The 19,517-nt window shown below is 33.9% G+C and overlaps 1 protein-coding gene across 1 annotated transcript in view; it reads right to left on the reverse strand.

The window, feature by feature from the left end:
• Positions 1-16,861, reverse strand: part of LOC118802071 (golgin subfamily A member 6-like protein 22) — a 44,612-nt gene extending 27,751 nt beyond the window's left edge. The window contains exon 1 of the mRNA XM_036562531.1: positions 16,671-16,861. The gene's annotated coding sequence lies outside the window, so the exon portion shown is untranslated. The remainder of the gene's footprint in view (positions 1-16,670) is intronic.
• Positions 16,862-19,517: the final 2,656 nt, after the last annotated feature.

The raw sequence follows: 19,517 nt of genomic DNA on the forward strand, positions 1-19,517 counted from the left end.
ACTGTCTGTAACCTGTTTGTTCTGTCTTTACTTCATGATCCAGCTGATCAGTTATTATAGTTCATTATTAGCTCCATTATTGTCTTCACAGAACTGTATTAAATATAAATGCTGATATAAATGTGACTCTGCTGTTAAAATTAATGTAAGGAATTGATTCTAACACAAACTTCTGATTATATTAATGATAATCAGGGTGAAACACTGTGAGCTTCACTGTGTGTGTGTGTGTGTGTGTGTGTGTGTGAGACTTGTGTGAATGAGTAACAGTGTTTTAATGGGTCAGTCTCAGGTGCTGTGAGCTCTACACTTAGTGATACATACAGAGCTGAAGTGTGTGTTAGTAACTCTCTCTGCTGATGATGTTCAGCTGAACACTCTGAACACACAGTACAGATAAATACATTCAGTCTTTACAACACAAACATTCTTCATCAACAATCAGCTCATCACAATAAAAGCACTACACACTGAATTATACTCACCTCTCTGTGCTTCTGTCCCTGAAAACCCCTGTGAAGTGAATGATATAATGTGAAGATTTCATTCATGAAACCTTAAATATTAATTAAATGAATATAATAATTATTATATAATTATTAAAATATTAGGAAAACTGGAAATGTAACAACACAGTGAAAGTGGATGATGCTGCTCTGTTGTTTGGGCTGTTTCTTTTCTTTATGAGGGTCTGATACAGACTGACAGTGTTACATTTTAGAACTTAAAATTTTTGCTTCAGTTTTTTATTTGTTACTGTAATTTTTGTCTGTGTCCTCTGTCTGTCTGTCTGTCTGTCTGTCTGTCTGTTTCCTGTGAGACCATATTATAATTAATTGATGATATATATGTGAAAGTGTCTGTATTGGTCATTAAAATAGGTCTCTATTTAAACAGATTAACAAACACAGCTGGAGAAACACAACTACTTCACTGAGTGATGGAGGGAAATCTGCTCTCAGAGTCAGTCGTTTATTGTGTTTGTTCACTACTGGACTGAGCTGTGAGGAGAAAGTTCATTTAAATAGAATCAATGTACAAAAAATATAGTAGTCTGGTCTATTTCAGTGTGTTTTCACTCCTCCTTCTTCATTCTCTCCTCTCTTATCTGCCTTATTACAGACTGTAGACGTGAATAAAACAGCTTGAAGGTTTCAGACTTGAAGCCACGAGTTACACATAAAAAGTAAAAATAAAAACTGCTCTCAAATCTCTCCTTCAGCTACTTTATGATTAGTTTCATGCTTTCCAGTCCATCTAGTAAATCTGTGCTGAGAGACTCTGCAGACTGAATAAGAGAAGCTGATCATTCTTAAATGAAGTGAATGGAAGTGAAGGAGATGAGAGGATCTCAGTAATCAAGTCTTTCAGAGCTGCTGACTCTTCATTATTTGCTGCTTGTTGTGAGTCACTGATATAGAGACTCATCAAACAGGCAGATAGTGTGTGTGAGTGTGTGTCAGAAGCTCCTGCTGTGTGTGTTCTGGGCTATTTTCAGTAATGGAGGAGAGGAAAACTACAGTAATGAGAGACACTCTAACGATAATGATGTACTGATGATGAACGACTCAAATATTCCATCATCACATAAGAACAGTGACATCACTCCCAACAGAGCCAGACTGCTTTTATTTGTTGTGTCTTTTTCTCATCAGTGAACTTCACTGTCTCTACATTTCTGCAGTGCAGTGGGATTATGCACAGGAGCATTGTGGGAAGGAAGGAGGGAGATGAAGTCAAAAGCTTTCATTCTGAGATCAGAGACTTTGTTCATCATGTGAAATTTACCTGAAACTCAATATTATGTAGCTGCTTGATGTCTGTATTGAATGTAGTTCATGTGATAAGAGTATAAAATCAGTCACTACCAGCAGAGAAAGAAGGAAACACAGTTATTTACTTACCAACATGACTGTGGAATAAAAACAGAAGGAAACACAAAGTTAGTCAAATCTCCATGAGAAACACTTTTACAGTTATAATATTTCAGTCTTTTTAACTCTTTATCTCCTTATCAGAATCTCCTTTTCTCATCTGTACTGTAGTTCTTCATCCTTCACTACTGAACTGTCACTCAATGCTTTCAGTACAACTCCATGAAGACGTTCAGCTAAACAGTTAAAGTGTAAACCTACAGCAGAAACTCAACCCTTATAGAAATGATTGGTAACACTTTACAATAAGGTTCCTTAGTAAACTAGTAATTATGCATCAACAACTCATGAACTAATATAGTAATTATCAGTAATTAATAATGTGTTATGCTTCATTACCGATGAACAAACATGAGAAGGAATTGTTTTTATTCCTGCAGCAGTTAAAATCAGATAAAGTACATTTACAGAATGAACAGACAGATTAACTCATATAATAACTAAGATTAACTGATATATGAACTAAAAGATGAACTGATATAATAACTATTATTAACTAATATAGTGTCAATCAGGAACAGATCATGAAGGAACATATGAAATAAATCATTAAGAAACGGTAAATATAAGAAGAGAGTTTTGTGTTCTGAAGCTTCATGAATGAATGAGGATCATGAGCTGAAGGAAAACTAATGAATAAACTGAATGAAAGACTAAAAGATGAATCTCTATTGTAACAGTCAGGAGGCGGAGCTTCAGGAGAGCCGAATACTCAAACACCATCAACACGTTTTCAGGTTTATGTGGAGAACTGAGAGCTGAAAACAGCTCAAATCAGAGCCGTCAAGCAGCAGGTCAGGCTTTTTTACTGTGCTGATCATTCTGGGTTCGTTTCCCAAAATCACTTCATTAACATGTTTTTAAGAAAGTTCGTTAAATAGCGAGTTTTTTCAGAAACACTTCTTCACTAAAGAACCACAGAAACTCCAAAGTAAAGGCATTATTTTTAGATTATTTCTACATCAGTTTTGTCCTAATTAGTTAATAAGAACGTATAATAATAATAATAATAATAATAATTATTATTATTATTATTATTATTAATGTTATTATTATTAGTGATATTATTATTATGATATTATTATTATTATTATTATTATTATTATTATTATGGATCATCATATGTGTATTATAAAATCTAATATTACAAGAAATATCTATAATATATTATAATATACTATAATGTAATTTAATATAATCATGTGAAAAACACGAATATATTTTTAAATTTTAATATAATGTTCAATTAATTTTGTAATATTATAATGAGTATTATTGTTATTAACAATATAATTCATTACGCTAATTTTGCACTAAGTTGTTCTTAACAACAACAATAACAACAACAACAACAAGAATAATACTGACAATAATAATAATAATAATAATAATAATAATAATAATCAATATAATTAAAACTTTTTACAATTACTGTATTATTATCATTAATAATAATATTATTAACATTATTATTATTACTATGAATCATCATCATATGTCTATTATAAAATCGAATATTACAAGAGATCGATAATATTGTATAATATAATATAATATATTATAATATAATTTTAAAAATATGAATACATTTTTAGAATTTATTATAATATTCCATTAAATTTTAAATATTATAATGAGTATCATTGGTATTAACAATATAATTAATTATGATAATTTTGTATTAAGTTGTTCTTAACAACATCAATAATAATAATAATAATAATAATAATAATAATAATAATAATAATCAATATAATTAAAACATTTTACAATTACTGTATTATTATTATTAATAACAATCATATTATTAATATTATTATTAATACTATGAATCATCATCATATGTCTATTATAAAATCTAATATTACAAGGGAGATCGACAATATTGTTTAATATAATATAATATAATTTAAAAAAATATTAATACATTTTTAGAATTTATTATAATATTCCATTAAATTTTAAATATTCTAAAGAGTATTATTGGTATTGACAATATAAATTTGTACTAAGTTGTTCTTAACAACACCAATAATAATGATGATGATGATGATGATGATAATAATAATAATAATAATAATAATAATAATGTAATTAAAACATTTTACAATTACTTTATTATTAATATTATTATTATTATTATTAATATTATTATTATAGACAACAAACAAATAGATGGGAATAATAGGGAATAGAATATCTAATATTGTAATAATAATTATTAAATAATAGTTTTACTAACACAGTATAATTATATTTGATATTATATTAACAACAACAACAACAACAACAATAATAATAATAATAATAATAATAATAATAATAATAATAATCAACAATTAATGTAATTAAAACATTTCATATGTATTATTATATTATTATTATTTATTATTTTATTGTTATTATTACGTACACATATACAGATGGGAATAATAGGGAACAGTATATCTAATATTGTAATAATAATTATTTAAATAATATAATAGTTTTTCTAATACAATATTACAACAACAACAACAATAATAATAATAATAATAATAATAATAATAATAATAATAATAATAATGAAGTTATTATTATTATTTTTATTATTAGTAGTAATAATATCTTATATTTATGTAACCCACTTAAAGTGAAGGTTTATTTTCATTTCATGTTTGTACTACACTTAAATATATAGGTATAGTTGTTGCAGTTCTCGAATTTTCCTGTAGAGGGCGCTTTAAGATAGTCTGAGCCAGCTGGGAAAACCGGTCCAAACCAGTTTTAGACGAACGATACCACGAAACCACTTGCAGCTTAGCTTCGGATTTACTACTCTTAAGAGCATTGAATTATTGACCTAGAGTACGAATTTGCAGATATGAAGACTAGAACTGAGCCATATTTTACTTATTTCACTCTGTAAAGGTGAAATTATCCATCAAGATCTTTTGCTGTCGATTATTTCTCCTTTTAATGAGCAACTCCGGTGAGTTAAACTCATCTGTTCTCATGCTGGTCAGTGTGAGTTAGCCTGTTATGCTGCTGACTATAAAAGAGTAGGATGAAAACTGTTCAAACGGTTTATTATTAGAAAGAACGAAAGAAAAGAAAAAAAAAGCCAGTTGGAGTTGTGATTGTACTATGTTTTGGTTCTGTAAATGATTTCAGGTTCATGTTTTTATAAGTATTCTTTGGAAAGCAGAATGCTAGCGCTCGGATTTGTTAAGAGCGAAACTACATAGTTAAATTTGTCTGTACTGTAATTCGACGCCTAACGTACAAATGTACTACAGGAATTGAAGATTTCCAGCTGTAAGGTTTTTAGAATTGATCTTGAAGGAATTGGTAAGATGTCAGTAGTAGAATGTTCAATAAGTAAAGCATTATTTTTTACTGTATCGAAGTAAATTGTTTGCTATTCACAGAATCCTCTGTAATGAATCTACACAAGAATTACTTGTTGAGAAGTTGAGTAGTAATGGTTGTATTTTTTTATGTAGATTGTTTTTTTTTTTGCATTGAGTTTGGATCCTTCAAGCACGCACACGCGTCAGATTGTGAGTGAGACCAGAACGGCGAGCCAGGACCACGTGTTGAAAGCCATCGGCCTTGCGTGTTGTTCCTTCACGGGCAGGGAGAGAACAGGAGAAACAGATAAGCTTTTCCTTACGAACTGAACTGAGATTCATCCCAAAGAAAAGAAGCTGCATAGCAGTTTTGAGCTTCAGATTTAAATTCAGAGACAGTGAACCTGAAGAGCTCTTAAGGTTTTTTTTGGGCCCATTTTTATTTCTTTTTTTTTGTCCTTTGTGTAACTATTTGTTTCCTTGTTTTGTATATGGCTATTGAGCTAACAATATATTCATTGTTGTTATTTTTCTTCCAAGCCTTTGTTGCATCTCATTCTTTCCATCCTCCTTGTTTCGAACCTAGCAAACATGACCAAAGTGGATTTCTCCATACCAGTGAGAGGGTTACATTTATACTCTTGTAGGCTTTGTTTGTTTTTGTTTTCATTCAAAGTTGCTCTGTCTGTCTTTTTCAGAGCTGCAGGTAAAACTCTAATAAAGAAGCTCTGTGTGAGGAACTGATGGGTCTGTTAGTCGTTCATTTAGAGAGAGTTTATGTGGTTCATGTACTTTAAATGTACTTTATCTGATTTTAACTGCTGCAGGAATAAAAACAATCTCTTCTCATGTTTATTCATGAGTAATGAAGAATAACACATTATTCATTACTGATAATCCGCTTGTTAAATCTGACGCCACTCATGATGTAACAGACATTTTTTGGTCCAAAATCTTCTTCAGATCTAAAAAGTAAACAACAATGGTTGAACGTGTGAACCATTTTTCAATCCCTTCCTTCTTCAATGAGGCACCACTGAGGGTTTAAAGGGTCTAAATAGGTGTATATTAAAGGGTCGAGTCCAGACATCCATTTACAAAATTGAGTAGAGTTAGAAGTCAGCAGTAAACTAGTTAACATCTAAAGATGATACGCCATGATCTGACTGAGGTCTTTCTAAAAAAACAAAAACATACAGGACAGCTGAAACTTTGGATGTAAACAACAATGAAAACTAAATATGTAGCAGTGAGGATTTAGAGGGTTAGTGAAGTTGGGCTAGTTGACACATAATGATCTGCCACCCTCTGTCTAGCTAAACTACAGAAGTATCATTAGGCTGATATAAACACAGCACTGACAGTGTGTTTTAGAGCTGTTTGAGACAAAGAGGGTTTAATTGTTCACAGTATAGGTGCAGTTTGAGGGTCAGTCAGTGAGGCACAGCTCAGGAGCTCAATCTGCAGAGAGAACTGCCTTCATATGGCAGACTTGTTGATTTAAAACCTGCAGTCAGGTTGATATTTTACAGTTTGAGAGGAAAAATGACTGAGCACTAAAATTGAAAATGCAAACTATGAGATCTAAAAGCTGTTTCTATAGTCTGAGATCTGCTGATCTGTAGCTTCTGAGAAGTTAGTCTGATTCTGTCCTCTATAAGTCTGACTCTCTGCTGCTTCTCTGACTGTCTGTAACCTGTTTGTTCTGTCTTTACTTCATGATCCAGCTGATCAGTTATTATAGTTCATTATTAGCTACATTATTACCTTCATAGAACTGTATTAAATATAAATGCTGATATAAATGTGACTCTGCTGTTAAAATTAATGTAAGGAATTGATTCTAACACAAACTTCTGATTATATTAATGATAATCAGTGTGAAAAACTGTGAGCTTCACTGTGTCAATCTGTCAGTATCAGTGTGTGGATCAGGTGTGTGTGTGTGTGTGTGTGTGTGTGTGTGTGTGTGTGTTAGACTGTGTGTGAATGAGGTAACAGTGTTATTAATGGTGTTCAGTCATCTCAGGCTGCTGTGAGCTCTACACTATAGTGATACATACAGAGCTGAAGTGTGTGTTAGTAACTCTCTCTGCTGATGATGTTCAGCTGAACACTCTGAACACACAGTACAGATAAATACATTCAGTCTTTACAACACAAACATTCTTCATCAACAATCAGCTCATCACAATAAAAGCATTACACACTGAATTATACTCACATCTCCAACTTGCCTCCTGTGAAGTGAATAATATAATGTGAAGATTTAATGTGTGGAATCATAAATGAATTATTATATTTACATATTCTGAAAACAGGAAAAATAACAGCACAGTGAATGTGGATGATGCTGCTCTGTTGTTTGGGGTTTTTTGTCTTTTCTTTATGAGGATCTGATACAGACTGACAGTGTTATTTTTAGAACTAGAAACTTTCAAATTTAGTATTACATTTACAACTGTAATTTTGGTCTCTCTCTCTCTCTCTCTCTCTCTCTCTCTCTAAAAGTAATGTAACAGATGTGATGTAGTTCATTTAAACAGACACAGTGAATAATCAAAAATGAGCATTCTATATTTCAGTCAGTCTGACACTCCTCCCTCTTCATTCTCTCCTCTCTTATCTGTCTGAAGAAGTAAAAGACTGTAGAAGTAAATAAAACATCCTGAAGATTTCATAATTAAAGCCACAAAGAATATATGAAAAAAAAATCATCTAGTAAATCTGTGCTGAGAGACTCTGCAGACTGAATAAGAGAAGCTGATCATTCTTAAATGAAGTGAATGGAAGTGAAGGAGATGAGAGGATCTCAGTAATCAAGTCTTTCAGAGCTGCTGACTCTTCATTATTTGCTGCTTGTTGTGAGTCACTGATATAGAGACTCATCAAACAGGCAGATAGTGTGTGTGAGTGTGTGTCAGAAGCTCCTGCTGTGTGTGTTCTGGGCTATTTTCAGTAATGGAGGAGAGGAAAACTACAGTAATGAGAGACACTCTAATGATAATGATGTACTGATGATGAACGACTCAAATATTCCATCATCACATAAGAACAGTGACATCACTCCCAACAGAGCCAGACTGCTTTTATTTGTTGTGTCTTTTTCTCATCAGTGAACTTCACTGTCTCTACATTTCTGCAGTGCAGTGGGATTATGCACAGGAGCATTGTGGGAAGGAAGGAGGGAGATGAAGTCAAAAGCTTTCATTCTGAGATCAGAGACTTTGTTCATCATGTGAAATTTACCTGAAACTTTATATTATGTAGCTGCTTGATGTCTGTATTGAATGTAGTTCATGTGATAAGAGTATAAAATCAGTCACTACCAGCAGAGAAAGAAGGAAACACAGTTATTTACTTACCGACCGTGCTGTGGAATAAGAACAGAAGGAAACACAAAGTTAGTCAAATCTCCATGAGAAACATTTTACAATTATAATATTTCAGTCTTTTTAACTCTTTATCTCCTTATCAGAATCTCCTTTTCTCATCTGTACTGTAGTTCTTCATCCTACAGCAGAAACTCAACCCTTATAGAAATGATTGGTAACACTTTACAATATGTTTCCTTAGTAAACTAGTAATTATGCATCAACAACCCATGAACTAATATAGTAATTATCAGTAATGAATAATGTGTTATGCTTCATTACTGATGAACAAACATGAGAAGGAATTGTTTTTATTCCTGCAGCAGTTAAAATCAGATAAAGTACATTTACAGAATGAACACAGATTAACTCATATAATAACTAAGATGAACTGATATATGAACTAAAAGATGAATTGATATAATAACTATTATTAACTAATATAGTGTCAATCAGGAACAGATCATGAAGGAACATATGAAATAAATCATTAAAAAACGGTAAATATAAGAAGAGAGTTTTGTGTTCTGAAGCTTCATGAATGAATGAGGATCATGAGCTGAAGGAAAACTAATGAATAAACTGAATGAAAGACTAAAAGATGAATCTCTATTGTAACAGTCAGGAGTCGGAAGTCATTTTCGTTTCCCAAAATGACTTCATTAACATGTTTTTAAGAAAGTTCGTTAAATAGCGAGTTTTTTCAGAAACTCTTCTTCATCAAAGAACCACAGAAACTTGACAGTAAAGGTAATATTTTTAGATTATTTCTTAATTCTAGATTAGTTTTGTCCTCATTAGTTAATCAAGAAATAAAAAAAGATGAACAGGAGTTTTAACCACCTTTACTTACATACACTGACATAGAGTATCTGATATTATAATAATAATTTTTTGGATGATATAATAGTTTTACTAATACAATATAATACTTTGTGATATGACATTATTATTATTATTCCTATTATTATTATTCACTTAGAGAGAGTTTGTGTGGTTCTTGTACTTTAAATGTACTTTATCTAATTTTAACTGCTGTGGGAATAAAAACAATCTCTTCTCATGTTTATTCATGAGTAATGAAGAATAACACATTATTCATTACTGATAATCTGCTTGTTAAATCTGATGCCACGCATAATGTTACGGCCATTTTCGGGTCCAAACTCTTTCTCAGATCTCAAAAAGTAAACTACAGTGGTTGAACCTGTGAACCATTTTTCGATCCCTTCCTTCTTTAATGAGCCACCATTGAGAGTTTAAAGAGTCTAAATGGGTGTAAATTAAAGGGTCAAGTCCAGACATCCATTTACGAAGTTGAGTAGAGTTAAAAGTTAGCAGTAAGCTAGTTAGTTAACATCTAAAGATGATACGCCATGATGTGGCTGAGATATTTCCAAGAAACAAAAACATACAGGACAGCTGTAACTTTGGATGAAAATGAAAATGAAAAACTAAATATGTAGCAGTCAGAATTTAGAGGGTTAGTAAAGTTAGGCTAGTTGCCACCCTCTGTCTAGTTAACCTACAGAAGTATCATTAGGCTGATATAAACACAGCACTGACAGTGTCTTTTAGAGGTGTTTGAGATGCTGAGGGTTAAATTGTTCTTAGTATAGGTGCAGTTTGAGGGTCAGTCAGTGAGGTACAGCTCAAGAGCTCAAGCTGCAGAGACAACTGTCTTCATATGGCAGCCTTGTTGATTTAAAAACCTGTAGTCAGGTTGATATTTTACAGTTTGAGAGGAAAAATGACTGAGCACTAAAACTGAAACTGCAAACTAAAGAGGTCTAAAAGCTGTTTCTGTAGTCTGAGATCTGCTGCTCTGTAGCTTCTAAGAAGTTAGTCTGATTGTCTCCTCAATAAGTCTGACTCTCTGCTGCTTCTCTGACTGTAACCTGTTTATTATGTTCAGTAAACTCTGTATTAAAATCCTGCTGATCAGTTATCATATTTCATTATTAGCTACGTTATTGTCTTCATAGAACAGTATTAAATATAAATGCTGATATAAATGTGACTCTGCTGTTAAAGTTCATGTAAGGAAATGATTCTAACACTAATTTCTGATTATATTAATGATAATCAGTGTGGAAAACTCTGACCGTCACTGTGTCAATCTGTCAATATCAGTGTGTAGATCAGATGTGTGTATGTGTGTGTGTATGTGTGTGTGTGTGAGTGTGTGAGTGTGTGTGTGTGTATGTGTGTGTGTGTGTGTGTGTGTGTGTGTGTGTGAATGAGGTAACAGTGTTATTAATGGTGTTCAGTCATCTCAGGCTGCTGTGAGCTCTACACTACAGTGATACATACAGAGCTGAAGTGTGTGTTAGTAACTCTCTCTGCTGATGATGTTCAGCTGAACACTCTGAACACACAGTACAGATAAATACATTCAGTCTTTACAACACAAACATTCTTCATCAACAATCAGCTCATCACAATAAAAGCATTATACACTGACTGATACTTACTTTCTTCTTCTGTGTCTGAATCAAGCTGTGAAGTTAATAATATAATGTGAACATTTCATGCATGAAATAATAAGCAAATTACTATATTGAAATATTAGGAAGGCTGGAAATGTAACAGCACAGTGAATGTAGATGATGATGCACTGTTGTTTGGGGTGGCTTTTTCTTTTCTTTATGTGGATCTGATACAGACTGACAGTGTTACATTCTAGAACTAGAAATTTTAGTTTCAGTATTTTATTTGCTACTGTAATTTTGTCTGTCTCTCTCTCTCTCTCTCTGCCATCCTATTTTCCTGCAGTACTGTGTTATAATTCATTGATCATATGTATATGAATGTGTCTCTATCATTATTAAATATACTATATATTATTATTATTATTAAAATAACTCTATTTAAAGAGATTAATATTCTGGTTCAGCCGCTTCCCATATTCCATCGTTCACCTTCTCTGCGAGCAGCCCAACTGCTTCTCTCTAGAGCTTTCATAGCTTCTCACACACATTACAGCCTTCTGTTCATTATTACACCTGAAATTCTGTTATTTCCTAATGAGATTAACTATATTATTTGAGTGTCACATAATATAAATAAATAAGGACTTGTAATACAAAGAACATTTTAATGTTTTAAACATTTGAGCAGAAAATATCAGAAGAAAGTCTCTGTGATCTGACTAAGAAACTGCTATGACATCCATCTCTGTTCATTTGAATTAAATACTTAAGATACTGTTTGTATCAGATTTTCTTTCAAAGTTGGGGAAACACAACATTCACTCCTCTCTTATCTATCTTACTACTGGGTATAGAAGTGAATAAAACAGCAGGAATATTTCATAATTAAAGCCAAAAAAAATCATCTAGTAAATCTGTGCTGAGAGACTCTGCAGACTGAATAAGAGACGCTGATTCTTAAATGAAGTGAATGGAAGTGAAAGAGATGAGAGGATCTCAGTAATCGAGTCTTTCAGAGCTGCTGACTCTTCATTATTTGCTGCTTGTTGTGAGTCACTGATATAGAGACTCATCAAACAGGCAGATAGTGTGTGTGAGTGTGTGTCAGAAGCTCCTGCTGTGTGTGTTCTGGGCTATTTTCAGTAATGGAGGAGAGGAAAACTACAGTAATGAGAGACACTCTAATGATAATGATGTACTGATGATGAACGACTCAAATATATCATCACATAAGAACAGTGACATCACTCCCAACAGAGCCAGACTGCTTTTATTTGTTGTGTCTTTTTCTCATCAGTGAACTTCACTGTCTCTACATTTCTGCAGTGCAGTGGGATTATGCACAGGAGCATTGTGGGAAGGAAGGAGGGAGATGAAGTCAGCTTTCATTCTGAGATCAGAGACTTTGTTCATCATGTGAAATTTACCTGAACCTCAATATTATGTAGCTGCTTGATGTCTGTATTGAATGTAGTTGATGTGATAAGAGTATAAAATCAGTCACTACCAGCAGAGAAAGAAGGAAACAGTTATGTACTCACCCACCGTACTGTGGGATAAAAACAGAAGGAAGCACAAAGTTAGTCAAATCTCCATGAGAAACACTTTTACAGTTATAATAGTTATAATATTTCAGTCTTTTTAACTCTTTATCTCCTTATCAGAATCTCCTTTTCTCATCTGTACTGTAGTTCTTCATCCTTCACTACTGAACTGTCACTCAATGCTTTCAGTACAACTTCATGAAGACGTTCAGCTAAACAGTTAAAGAGTAAACCTACAGCAGAAACTCAACCCTTATAGAAATGATTGGTAACACTTTACAATAAGGTTCCTTAGTAAACTAGTAATTATGCATCAACAACTCATGAACTAATATAGTAATTATCAGTAATTAATAATGTGTTATGCTTCATTACTGATGAACAAACATGAGAAGGAATTGTTTTTATTCCTGCAGCAGTTAAAATCAGATAAAGTACATTTACAGAATGAACACAGATTAACTCATATAATAACTAAGATTAACTGGTATAAGTCAGGAGTCGGAGCTTCAGGAGAGCCGAATACTCAAACACCATCAACACGTTTTCAGGTTTATGTGGAGAACTGAGAGCTGAAAACAGGTCAAATCAGAGCCGTCAAGCAGCAGGTCAGGCTTTTTTACTGTGCTGATCATTCTGGGTTCATTTCCCAAAATCACTTCATTAACATGTTTTTAAGAAAGTTCATTAAATAGCAATTTTTTTCAGAAACGCTTCTTCACTAAAGAACCACATAAACTCTCTCTAAATGACCGAATAACAGACCCATCAGCTCCTCACACAGAGCTTCTTTATTAGAGTTTTACCTGAAGCTCTGAAAAAGCCAGAGGGAGCAACTTTAAATGAAAAAATAAAGTCTACAATAGTATAACATACACTACTAGTACTAATAGTAATACATCTAAATGTATTATTTACTAAGTACGTCAATAAATGAGATTAGTTTTGCCCTCATCATTTAGTCAGGACATCTGTGAGCTTTTACCCACTTTCTATGACTATTATTATTATTATTATTATTATATTATTATTATTATAGATAATTATAATTATTCATTATTATTATTAAATAATAGAATACAAAAATATTTTTAAATAATATAACAAAATGTAATTTAATACACTTTTGTAGATTGTAATATATTAACTTGGAGGATAAAGGATTTGTCCCTTAAGAGGAAATAATGACTAAAGATCTATAAATGTGTTTTTAGTTGTGAAGTCATTTTGATCCACGTTACTCTTAAAGCTTCTTCAGACAATCAACACAATTCTTGTAACTCAAACCTCAAAAACAGCCTGTTTGACTTTTACAGTGTATGTAGTTCATATTTCAGCTCAGTTCAGTGATTCTGTAAGAAGAACTCAATATTTAAGATGATTTAGAACTGAACTAAACTGATTTAGAGTTTAAACTAAAACTTTGCTTCATTTGATTAAATAAATGAAGCTTTTATCTTGAATGTTTGTTGATGGAAATCCATGATGTGTCCTGTCAGGCTGAAGGTGAGCTGGCTTGAAATAACTCAGCTGTAAAACTGTAGTATTGCTGTGATTTTACAGATGTAGAGAATCTTCACCATCATCACCAGATCTACAGGCTGGAGATCACATTCACTCACATTCTTCACCTTCAACTCTTTAGAAGATTAAGATCAGATTTAATCTTCTATCTGTATTTTAATGTTTTTATAAATACTTTTATTCATTTATATGATATTTATATTTAAATTTGGTCGTGATGACTTTGTTTTTATTTCCCACTCAAAGACATGAATTTCAGTTTGAAATATTGTGCTTTCATCAAATGGTCAGACGGGGGCGCTGGACTTAATACAGCTCCTGGCGGGAGTGGACATCGCTCAAGAGAAATGAGCTGAAGTTCAGGGTCTGAATCGGAGAACTGAGACTCGCCTCTTTATTGGTCAACTCCGCCCCGCGCGCAACGAGTCTGAACAGCGCGCGAGTCCACAGATACGACTGAAGTGTGAATAAAGATGCGCAGTTTCGGTTTTATCTCCTCACTACGCGCAGCTCAACTCTGAACACGCCCCTTTTAGTGTCTGTAGTTTGTGGATCTGCAGCTTTAATTAGTTAAGAACAGGATTTTTTTGGGAAAGTGAGTCAGCAGCCTGTAGTGACGTCACATATTAAATATAATATTTTAGTTTTTATTTTTCATCTAAAATATTTACTTTGTCTTCTAGAAGTTTTTAATTCAGCTGCAGTTGTAAGTTTTCCACTGTGCAGTCATGATGTGGAGGTTTAGTGTCAGAGTGAGAAACAGAGTCACTGTTTTTCTACTGAAATGCTCCATCTGTCCTTCACTCCACATTAACATCATTTATCCTCTGTATGTTTTACCTCCTTTATCTGAACACAACACCATTCTGAACATCTGTGTTTCTCATTTCTGTCTCTTCATCTTTCATTCTGAGACGCTGATGATGATGATGATGAGTTTATGTAGAGTGAACTTCTGGAATACTTACTGCCCCACACATTTACTGTACACTCCTCTGTTGTGTCTCCATTGGTGACCTGACACAGATAATCTCCTTCATCTGACCCTCTACAGTCTCTGATCTGTAAGGAGACGTTTCCTCTCTGCAGCTCCTGAGTCAACAGACTCACTCTGCCCTCGTAGCCCCTCCCCTCTGTCACCTGCCTGTTCTTATAGAGACAAACACAGTCCGTCCCCTTAAACCACCTGATCTCCATGGCAACAGCACTGATTTCAGGAGACAGGTGACAGGAGAGAGTGGCCATAGAGGGAGACTGATGCTGTTCATCATCACAGGGTCCAAAGAGTTTAAACTCATCTGTGTAAACACACACACACACACACACACACACACACACACACACACACACACACACACACATTAATAGTTGTGTCTCGTGTGTCTCCACAATAAAAATAAACTCTCTGATTGAATATTATTTAATGATGTTCACAGTAAAACCTTTTGTAGGTTCTGGAAGTTTAACTTACTGTTTCTTGCAGCCGCCATTTTATCTCTTTATCTCCTCCTACAGACTCACACTAATACAATCCTACAGAGAGAGAGAGAGAGAGAGAGAGAGAGAGAGATTTACTCACAGTTACATAAAAATACACATAAATGATCTGAGTCATTCTATGGAAACGTACATTTTTTGTCCCTAGTGTTTACATATCAGGGTTATAATTTCTTTATATTTTAAAATAAAACAATACGTTCTTTTAACAATTACACATTTTTGAGCCATCAGTTTAGCAATATTGGTTTTTAAATCAATTATCTTGAATTCCAAGCACCACAGAAGTGCTTGTCCTAACAGTCATGTTTAAAGGGTGAGAAACACGTTTTCTTTGCTATTTTAACTGCAACAATCTTTACATCACTATGACATGCATGATGACAAAAAGAAAACAAATGACAAATAAATATTTTAACATACATAATGAAAGTTGTGGTCCCCAGGAGTCCGGTCGCTGGTGTTACTGCATAACAAAAAATCTCTTAGTTTGAAATAACAATCACACTCATAACATCACTTGACTTCCTTTTACCTATTTTCTGAAGGTCTATGAAGAAAAGCACATAGTAAGTCCACTGTTTCTTTTCAGTTATCAGAACATTTCTCATTTAGCTCATGATTTCATATGAAGCTTTTAGTTGAAGTCACTGGTGTGACCTACTTCATTCTTAGGTAGTTGGGAAAAAATAGAATACAAATGGAAATTACATATTTTAGTGGATATTCCATGACTGACAACATGTAGTTCGACGTTCTGTTGCAGCCATTTTGTAAAAAGCATTTTTCATTAAAAATGTCTCTGGAGTTACTGACTCTGATGTTACACCTTATGTGTAATACCAACGACGATCAGTAACACCAGTAACTTCTATTGATAGATGAAAAGTGGACGTTTCTGTAGAATGACCCATAATCATAATCATAAAGAAATATTTTATTTAATGTTTTGTTTATATTACTTGTTGTTCTTTTTCACTCAGGTTCGACGTTCACAGTTTATCCTGGTTAGCATGATGCTAACTGCTCTCACCTTCGCTGTTCTTCATACAGTCATATCGCTGCTGGTGGTGAAATATGTCCACATTTTAAATCAGTTCATATCAGGTTTTTTGTCTATAACAGCAGATCCATAATAATAAGACCGAGTTTAAACTCTCCACTAATCTCACACACGACTCTCCACTTCAGTGTCCAGAGCGGAAGAAGCAGCGACTACTTTCACTTCCACCTTCATTCCAGTCACTGTGTTTGAGCGCCACTCTGGGTTGCCAGATTTCCAGCTAAACAAGTTTTCAAATCCTTCCAAAATATTATTTATCAGAAACAGACAGGGGGCAAATTTGATCAGATAACTGTGAGAGTGACCAACGAAAAAGTAGGTAAATAAAATATGTCTACAGTTTCCCAACTGACATGATATCTAATGATTTATATGACAACATTAAAACAGAAACAAACAATATTAATAACAGTATAATAACAATGTCATGTGGTTTCTTATTACTGAGATATTTTACTGAGATATTTTGAAAGAGAAAGAAAGAAAAAACTGTCACTGTAATGAAAAATAAAACTGAGCTTCAATAAAGAAGCTCAGTTTTATTTTTCATTACAGTGACAGTTTTTTCTTTCTTTCTCTTTCAAAATATCTCAGTAAAATATCTCAGTAATAATAAAGTGATGCTAATTAAACAGAAAGAGAAAAGTCTATTAACTGTTATGGAAAGTCAACAAATGATCATTATACAGAAATGCAGGCAGGGCAGGTTAGCACTTCTTTCTCTTCTGCTTTAACTGCATGGAAAACATTTAGTGCTGAACTTCGTAGCACTAAAGGAAATAATCCATTTAGACTTTAATTACAGAGTTCAATGTGGGACTATCTGTAAATATCTGGCAGCTCTTTCTCAGAACAGTCCATCTGAATGAGGCCATTTATTGACTTTCTAAGCTGAATAACAATAACAGGCAGAAATCTTTTCTCATATGAGGAAACTGAATGATCTGCTTCAGATGGCAGACTGTTTTTCTCACAAGCTAACGCTCCATATGTGCTCGCTAGACAATAATCCATCACATTAATACTAATAAAAGGAGTGAAGTTCACTGATGGAGCCTCTTTTAGACTAAACTCAGTGTTACAGCAGGAATATTCAGAGAGAGACTCACTCACACCTTCATCATCATCATGAAGGAGGTTCTTCATCATCACTATTGGTAACATTTATAAAAGCTTTTTCAGTAGTCTTATCGGTCTTTCAAATGCAGAGACACTGATGTAGGAATTGAAGAAAATGTGTTTATTACGGTGTAACCATATACACCAGAATACTAAGCAATAAACAGTCATTGTAATACAAAATCTTTACACTTCTATTAAACTGAGAGCTGTTCTACACTGTAATGTTAAAGACTAATGTTTTGTATTAAACTTCATCTGGAGACATTTGGAACATTTAAAACATTCAATCTGTTCTCTGACCACAAGAGGGCAGCAGCATCTAAATGGAATGAACCTGCTTTCATTCCTTTACTCCTCTTAAACTGAGAGCTTTTATGGCTTTAATGGTTTTTCCTCCTTCTTCTTTTTTGTTTGTTCACCACAATCTATCAGCTCAGCAGTTTCCATGTTATTTAGTCATGTTAAACGAAGTGCAATTGGTGTAAACTTCTATCAGACTGAATTTACTGGACCAGGAGACCTTCTTCCATTGCTCCAAGGTCTAGTTCCAGTGCCCATTTTAGGCACTTACAGCTGTGGACAGGGGTTAGCATAGGTTCTCTAACCGGTCTGAGGCACCGCAGCTCCATACGCAGCAGGGTGTGATACACTACGTGTTGTGACACATTCCTCCTGTAACCATCATTCACAATTTCTGTGACTTGTGCCACAGTAGCCATTAGGGGTGCGTGAAAAAATCAATTCTTAGATGCATCGTGATTCGGACGTGAACGATTCTGAATTGATTCACAAATGTCAAAAATCGATTTTCTAAAGATTTAATTTAGAACGTAATGTTGACTGAACGCAAAAGGCGGAACTTGGAAGCACGGAAGCGCAGCACCCAGACAGTCTGTGGCGGCACATAACAAAAACACCACTGGATGAGCGAGAAATCTGACCGACTCCCTCTGCATTAAAGCCAGGTTAGGTCAGGAGTCACAACCCAAATGTTAAGAACAGCCATTTTGTCCTTTCAACAAAAATCAAACCACCTTGGGAGCCACAACATTTAATGTCCAGTCTGTGTCAGTACGAAAACGCTGACTTACTTTGCTCTGCTTTAAGCTTTAACTAGTTATAGCCACTTTCCTCCCATCTCCACCAGAAAACGCTTCCTTAAAAGTAGAACAGTTTCTTGTAAAATGTCTCTCATCGTTCGACTGTTTTACGAGGCTGAAGTCACTTATTCTCCAGTCTTTTGTTTGAATTTTCCCGTTCCACCTTAAATTCTGCCTGAGGCGCTGAATGTAAATGCGGCACCGTGTAAGGTTGACCAGGAAAATTAGAAAGAGAAGCGACTTCATCTTTGCGACTTTTAGTGTTTGACAGTCTCTCGTTGCAGATTTAACGTACCAGGAAACCAGCTGCGCTGTTTATAAATGTGAATAAGTCCATTTGACTCTAGATGTTCATCTTAAATCTGTGCCTTTTCTTCCGCTACTAGCCAGGCGAGACTTCGTTGCCAAGTGACCTGCAGTCTGCACGGCAGTTCTCAGTCATTGCGAACCAGGGCTTTTGAGCTATGTTGCACACTTTGGAGCCGAGATTTGGCGTCCCGTCTCAAAGATATTTTACTGACACAGAGATCCCACCACTCTCTACAACGAGACCAAAACCAAAGTTATAAAATCATTAAAGAAAATGAGTAGAATA

Source organism: Colossoma macropomum, unplaced genomic scaffold, assembly GCF_904425465.1.
Source record: "Colossoma macropomum unplaced genomic scaffold, Colossoma_macropomum, whole genome shotgun sequence".
In the NCBI taxonomy this organism is placed as follows: Eukaryota; Metazoa; Chordata; class Actinopteri; order Characiformes; family Serrasalmidae; genus Colossoma; species Colossoma macropomum.